At 35.6% G+C, this 7,367-nt stretch overlaps 1 long non-coding RNA gene across 1 annotated transcript in view; it reads right to left on the minus strand.

Moving 5' to 3' along the window:
• Nucleotides 1-529: 529 nt before the first annotated feature.
• Nucleotides 530-7,367, minus strand: part of LOC111089558 — a 10,728-nt gene continuing 3,890 nt past the window's right edge. Inside the window, exon 2 of the long non-coding RNA XR_002613801.1 lies at nt 530-677. This is a non-coding gene — a long non-coding RNA (uncharacterized LOC111089558). The remainder of the gene's footprint in view (nt 678-7,367) is intronic.

Here is a 7,367-nt window from a genome sequence, read left to right on the forward strand (position 1 = left end):
GTTATACAATGAAGAATCATAACAAAAACACATACATCATATAAGATATACACTGTAAACTGGATAAATTAATGAGTCAAGAGTAATTCATTTATGGTAAGTTGTATTGCAGAAAATCAACACTTTCATCATCCACTACAAATGCTTCCATGTTCAGCACTTTCTCCCTCCACTACAAACACTTACTTCTATGCTCAGTGCATCTCGGATTGTTTTTAACCACAGAGCATTCCTTCCTTTGTCATAAAAAGGCACAATAAACAGGAAACAACTGAAGATGAAAGAAGCAGGAATCCAAACAGGAAGGATCCCACTGGAAAAGCTTCTGACCACAATGTTACTACCTTTATCTAATTCACATGTTATTTTCATTTCTACCACATCCACCCATCGCATTCGGGTAAAGCACAGAATCCTTACAAATGCAGAGGTGTCATCAACTTTCACTCTGTTGATTTGGTAGTACTTCCCTTTATTATCTTGTTGGTTTATGTTGGACACTGCCTCCACCACTGCTTGGGAACACACAGTTGGGTTAGCAGCTAGACGCCAAGTCTCTTGGTACTGATGAGGGAACCGCACTCCTGGAAGCCACACACTAGGCCTTAGAACAGCTTGTATATTCGCTTGGCCTCCACAGAGACAAGAAGGTCCAGGACTACCACTTTCTGGCATTGCTAGAGAGAATTAATGTTTCAGGGAAGTTAACTATACGGAAAATGTTTTGATTTTTATGAACAAAAAAATTGCTTTATGAATGAAAATTACAATAATGACATTTTATAATTAAATATTTTCTCTATGGTAAGCTTCATACAAAATATAAATGATTTTTGCTGCAGCATTTCAAATGGGTTTCCTTAGCACTAAAATAAAACACACTGTTGCTACTTCCATGTTTGTCAGTATATAGTGGTTTTGATGCTGTTCTAACCAAGAGGCATAAGCAACTTCTGTAGATAAAACTTTACCATTCAATCACTACAACAGAAACCTTAAATTATTAATTGCACATAGAATAAAGTATCATCCATGCCAGTCAGTAAATATGGTTGTAAATAACCTCACAAGTTGTCATCTCCTCTCGTGACCCCTGACAACATAACAGTGACCAGAGCTTGATGTTTGTTTACCTGATGTTATAATTTTCCTATACTGAAAATGTATTTCCGATAGATACTTACCTCCTCTCACATAAATAGCTATTCTTGTTCAATGCTGCCCTCTATATGCAAAAAATATAAAAACACTCACCCATTTGGAATTGACTAATTCAAATGCGTATCTCATGCAAATTATAATGCAACAACTATTCACCAATAAGAGAGAGACACTCTCTTGATGCATGTCACTCTTTCGATTCAATTCTACTGAACTATCACTTTGAGTGTTAGCAGAAAATGGAAGCACCGGTTTTCAGTGTGGAAGATTTGTTTTTTTGTTTTGAATTTCACGCAAAGCTACATGAGGGCTATCTGTGCTAGCCATCCCTAATTTAGCAGTGTAAGACTAGAGGGAAGGCAGCTAGTCATCACTACCCACCGCCAATGCTTGGGCTACTCTTTTACCAACGAATAGTGGATTGACCAGCACATAATAAAGCCCCACGGCTGAAAGGGCGAGCATGTTTGGTCCAAAGGATGATGAAGATGAAATGCCAAGGATAAAGTAAGGTGTCATATACAGACTCCACACATGATTCCAAATTCTTAGGTACATCACCAAAAACAGACCACCAAAGAAAGAGGGCCATTTGTAAATCCCTAAGATAAGGAGGCAGTAAATGAACCTAGGACAAGGTCATCTAGACCAAAGAAATTCCAACAACAGAGAAACCACATATGCAATGCGAGAGCCAAAGATGGCAAATGAGTCAACATGGAGGTAATTAGGGAGAGGCTGTCCCTTGAAAAACCCTCAGGACCTCTTTTGGATTGCCTTGGAAAGGAGATGGATAGTAGACAAATACTGTAGAAGGAGAGTAAGGGTAAAAGAAGGTGGGAAAACTGAGCATTGGATAAATGCACAGGTTTATCAGGTACCACCCACCACATGGGTAAAATTGATCCCAACTGCTGAGAGACAAGAAACGGACAGTCAGTCTAATGGTAAACTAAAGCAAACTGATCCGTAGCCTGTAGAGAGTGAGGCATGTTGGCACCCTCAACCAATTGTGAAGCAAGTTGCTCAGCATGAACCCAAATATCTGGGAAGGGTGGTAGAATTAAATATTGAGATGAAGAGATATCATGCAATAAAGAAGGATGGGAACATAAGAAATCTGGGAAATGGACAAAAACATCACATATCTTAGAAATTACGTCTAAAAACACCATATTAGGCCTAGCTGATTCTGCAGGTGGGACATAAAAAGACACGGCAAAATCCGATGGTGGAAAATGGCTATCAAAATCCTCGTTGACCTGAACAGGTTCAGCGTGTTCAAAAGAAGAAGACTGCCCCATATAACTATCAACTTCTTGGCAGATAATCACAGATAAGTTGAATGACGGATCTCTCCACCTGCAGCCTGTGAAATAGTGCTAGTAGAAGGTAGGATACCCGAAGTGGTAACATTAACCTCAGATTTCACAGTTGAAATATAAATCAAACAAAAGTTGAAAGTGAGATAAAAAAGTCTATGTATAATGAGTTTCCATATGCAGGCTTATTCTTCCATCTGCTTCAGGATAAATTTATTGGCAACTATCAGGTAAAATCAAGTTCTCCATGATACACCTATGCAAGTACCTGAACATCTCTCTTTCTCATCAGTGGACCATAAACACAGGAATAATTCCCATGAATCCTCACTATCATCAGCATCATTGATGTTCCATGAATCCTCGCTATTGTTAGCAGTTCTTAGCTGCTTATGTTCTACACTCACTAGTATCATCACTCACCACTCTAGGAATTGTGTGAGTCTCATACTTGAAATTATAAAGAACCACAATTCCATTTCTGCTGTTGATCTCATTCACACACATGCTACAGGTCAGAAAGTTATCTTAACTGCTGTAACTTGTCTCTCACTCTCAGCAGTAGTGACTTGCAGGGAGCTGTCGCCCCTCTGGTTGAGTGTCTGATGTTGCCAGTCACTCAGTGACTCCTTTTCTTTTACTATTTGTAAACAGCCAGGGAAGGTTCAGCATCTTTCTTTTCTTCTTCCTCTGCCATATCATAATAGTATTTTACAATGCCATTACATCATCATTTGTAGCTTCAACTCCTTCACTCTCCATTTACTTGTTAAGACAGTTTCAGAGACTCTTCAGTTATAAACAATGTCAGTTTATCAAAGAAGACTTTGCATTTTATGGTTACACATGATCATTAAACCTTCTAGATGGATTGAACCATTTAAATAGAAGAAAAGTTCCATTGAAACCAGGTCTGAGGGATTTACACAATGCCAATATACACCAGAGACAAACCTAGTCTCCTTACTCAGGCTAACCTTCTTCAACCATGTTATTATGCATTCTCTTCTGCCTCTTGATCCCCTCCACATCTGTTTACATACAAACTCATCTGCATTAAATAATGTGGATCATAGAGTTTTAGCTCTAATGGACTCATCCTGCTTGTTTCTAGAGTGGAACAACGTTTTGTCTTCTGTACTGAGGCCTTTTCAGGTGGAAGGGACTGAAAATTGTTGATAATGATAATGCTAAAACAATCAACACACAAGATCAGCACTCTAAATGATGTGAAGGGTGACAACAAAGATGGGGACAAACTTCGTATTTTGGGTTCTTCTTTGACAGAAATAAATCAGCCTCAAAATGCAAAAACTAATCTTACAATCCACTTTCTTTCTGCTCCGTGTGATTGTCATAAAGTAGGATATTGTTGTGTCAGCGAGGTCACGTGACTAGTATCACGCCACGTCCTTCTCGAACCTTCATGAATTATCGGGAGACTACTAGATTGGGGGTAGTCTGGTATATATAAGACGTTCACAACGTGACGGGACAACGAGGTAATGAGTAATTGAATGTATGTGGAGAATATTGTTGGCCACATGAGACGTGAGTTATAGCGTTTGTTATAGAGCGACTGTTGGAATTAAGTGTATCGTAAAGTTGTATTTGGAAAGAATAAACCAGTTTTATTTAAGAAAGGACTTGTGTTGCTAAAGTTTAGTCGGAAAGAATTTGCGGAAAATTAACTAATGACTGGAGGCGTAACAATATAATATTCCATGAGTCAGCAGATAGCTCTCTTGATAAATTCTGCTACAAACCGGATTATGAAAACTTTGCAAGTGTGAAGGAAATATCACAGGAAAGTGACATGTGGTATATTCATATCAGAGCTTTAGTTAGAAAAGACCTGTTCAGCAGAAACAATGTGGAGAAGTAAAACCTGTCAAACTTGATATACCAAATAAATATCCTCAAAGACATAAGCTGTAAATATCTCTTACAGAAAAAAAATATGATACAAGAACCACAGATATTTCCAACATTGAGGATGATGTCAGTGCTATTTGGACAGGTTTATTGTCCAATCCTGATTGGCAAAAAACTTGAGGGAGAACTTTGTATCCCTCTTGGTTTGTGATTGGGTGGAAAAAAAGAAACAACCATTCATCCATATAGTGATTAAAATTAATACCCTAATGATGAAGGAATGATGCCATGGCTATCATCACCCATATTAACAGAAAAAAAGGACCAAAATAAAGGTCAGAAACTGAAGCATTTAGCCCTGAACGAAAAAAAAGGAATTGATGAAACTAAAGATGTTTTGAAACATGAAAATAAGTGTTAACTACATTGACCCTGGACATCCACCAATCCTTCCTCAAAGTCGAAAGAAAGAGTTAAAATCACATATAACTAGGGCAGATCCAAAACCAGACACCAATCCCAAATATATTTTGAAATAAGTAATAAAAACTGGGAATAATTCTGCATCTCGAGCCATAACTTTAACTTTTGGCACCACTGAGAAGAAGTGAATGAACCTTCTCTTTGAGAAGAGAAAGATAAAATACAGAAGAAAAAACAAGAAAACTGAAAGTAAGAGGTGGAAGAATCTCCCAACCAGACAAAGAAAAAATCTTCAAGGATTAGTTACAATTTTTATCCACTGTTTTGCAATTTTCCCTCTATCAAACCTATGACTTGAGAAGCCACAAGTATGCAGCTATAGTGAAGGAATGGAGTTTAAACACAAATTCTCACAGCTGGAAGATTGTTGAGTCAAATTCCTGGATGAATATCTGCCAAACCAACAAGAAGAAAGGAACTGACTAAATGACACACACACACACATAGGAACTAAAGAAACTGTTATAAAAAATAAGATAGCTGCATTTTTTTTCTTAATTTGTCCATTGCAGCTCAGAATGAGACACATGTTTATGATGAATGTGTAAAAAAAACAAAAACACCTGCAGTTAACTTGTTTTAATACCAATTTTTTTAGCTTCCCAATATTTCTCTGGCTTTTGGCATTTATACCATAACTACACGAACTGATAGAATCAGTCAAATGCCTCAGAAAAATCTCTGATTGTAGTACAATATTTGAAAAAAAAGCAATATAGACCACACACACACACACTGCTGATCTAATAGCTTCTTGCCTCAAATTATACTCTCCCACACACAGAAAAAACAGTCCTCTAAAGAATCTGAGAAGTTCAGATAATAGCTCATTATCTGTGCCTCAAGAAATGCAGTGATCAAAACTACCACCCTCCTTCTTCAGGACTAGCCAGATCCAAAAAGCAGGATAAATCACTTTGAAAAGACCAAAAATCTTAAGGAATTGTCATCATGTGAGAAAGATAAAAGACAAACCAAATACTTAACATGAGAAAGAGACATTCCAGTAACTTGAGAAGTACTAAATATGTAAAGTAAGTTGAAACCTCAACAGTACTACAGTACTAGTAACTATTCAGAAGTCACAGTCCAAGAGATTCTCAAGTAACAAGCACAAAAACATATCTTTAAATTTCATGAAAGTTTGAAAAGAAAATGAAATAATTTTTGGTAATAGGATATCAAGATAAAGATAATGTCACATGGTAGACAATGACTGGTCAATAATTGCTATGCTATGGGATCATAATTACCGTATTTTTCGGTGTATAAGACGTACTTTTTTACCCCAAAATTTGATGTCAAAATCTGCTTGCGTCCTATACACCGAAGGTATAAATAATATATATGTATATATATGATATACACAAGCCATAAGTAGGCATGCATAGTTTAGTTCAATTGAATGTGTTATTTATAACAATAATAGTTTTTTTCTTTTAAAAACATAACTATTTATAATGCTCCCTAAATAACAAAAAAAAATAAAGTGAAAGCAATGAAGATTTTGTAGGTTTTGAACCAAACTAAATAACAGTAAACCTCTTTTGATAATTACAGTATTTTCATATTTTGATGTTTTGAGCTCTTTTGTGTTTAGAACAATATGTAATAATTTTTAAAGTATCAAATTGAATTTTTGTTCAGTAAAAATCTTTCAAATGCAACTGTAGCTTTTTTCCCCCAAAACTTTGTCTTCAAAATAAGGGTGCGTCTTATATTCTGAAAAATACGGTACATATATACATGAAGCTACATAGTTACTTTACATAAAGAAAAACATTATCCAAAAATTATGCAGAAGGAGTGAAACAAGTTTGAAGTGCAAAAATATGGTGCTTTTACTAGTGTCTGGCAAAAATGTTCAGCAGATATTTCCTTTGCAATATCTTAACCAACAATTGGTCGAGTTATCAACGCTATTTTCAAGTTTTGAACAACTCTACTTTCAAGATCTACATATCTACATGTGCCAATGTTTCCGTTTATCAACGTTATATTTTAAAATCTGTGCAAGAACTCGGCTAACAGATATTTCCACATATAAAACAACTTACATTATATATAAACATAGTTCAGTAATTTCAACCACAAAAAAGAAGCAATAATTATTAAAATGAATAAATTCCTTTGAATATTTGTTCATACTTTCCAGAAATATTCTTCCTCACACACACAAACACATACCATTGTTCCTAATAACAATTAACTATATTTTTCAATGCTCTACTGACTAACCCATCACAAGAAAACTTTGGTTATTCTAAGGCAGTTTTAACTTTTAACTCTCATTCTTGTCTGACAGACAGAACAAAAACAAAATAATGTAATTTACTAAAGCTGTTATTCAACATTTAAACAGCCCATTTCCAGATTTATACAAAGTCAATATCATCTTTATCATACCAAGCTAAAATAATGTAACTTACTAAAGTTGTTGTTCAACATTTAAACAGCCCATTTCCAGATTTATACAAAGTCAATATCATCTTTATCATACCAAGCAAAAAAATCTAAAGCAGTTAA

The sequence above is a fragment of the Limulus polyphemus genome, unplaced genomic scaffold (assembly GCF_000517525.1).
Source record: "Limulus polyphemus unplaced genomic scaffold, Limulus_polyphemus-2.1.2 Scaffold6617, whole genome shotgun sequence".
Taxonomy (NCBI): Eukaryota; Metazoa; Arthropoda; class Merostomata; order Xiphosura; family Limulidae; genus Limulus; species Limulus polyphemus.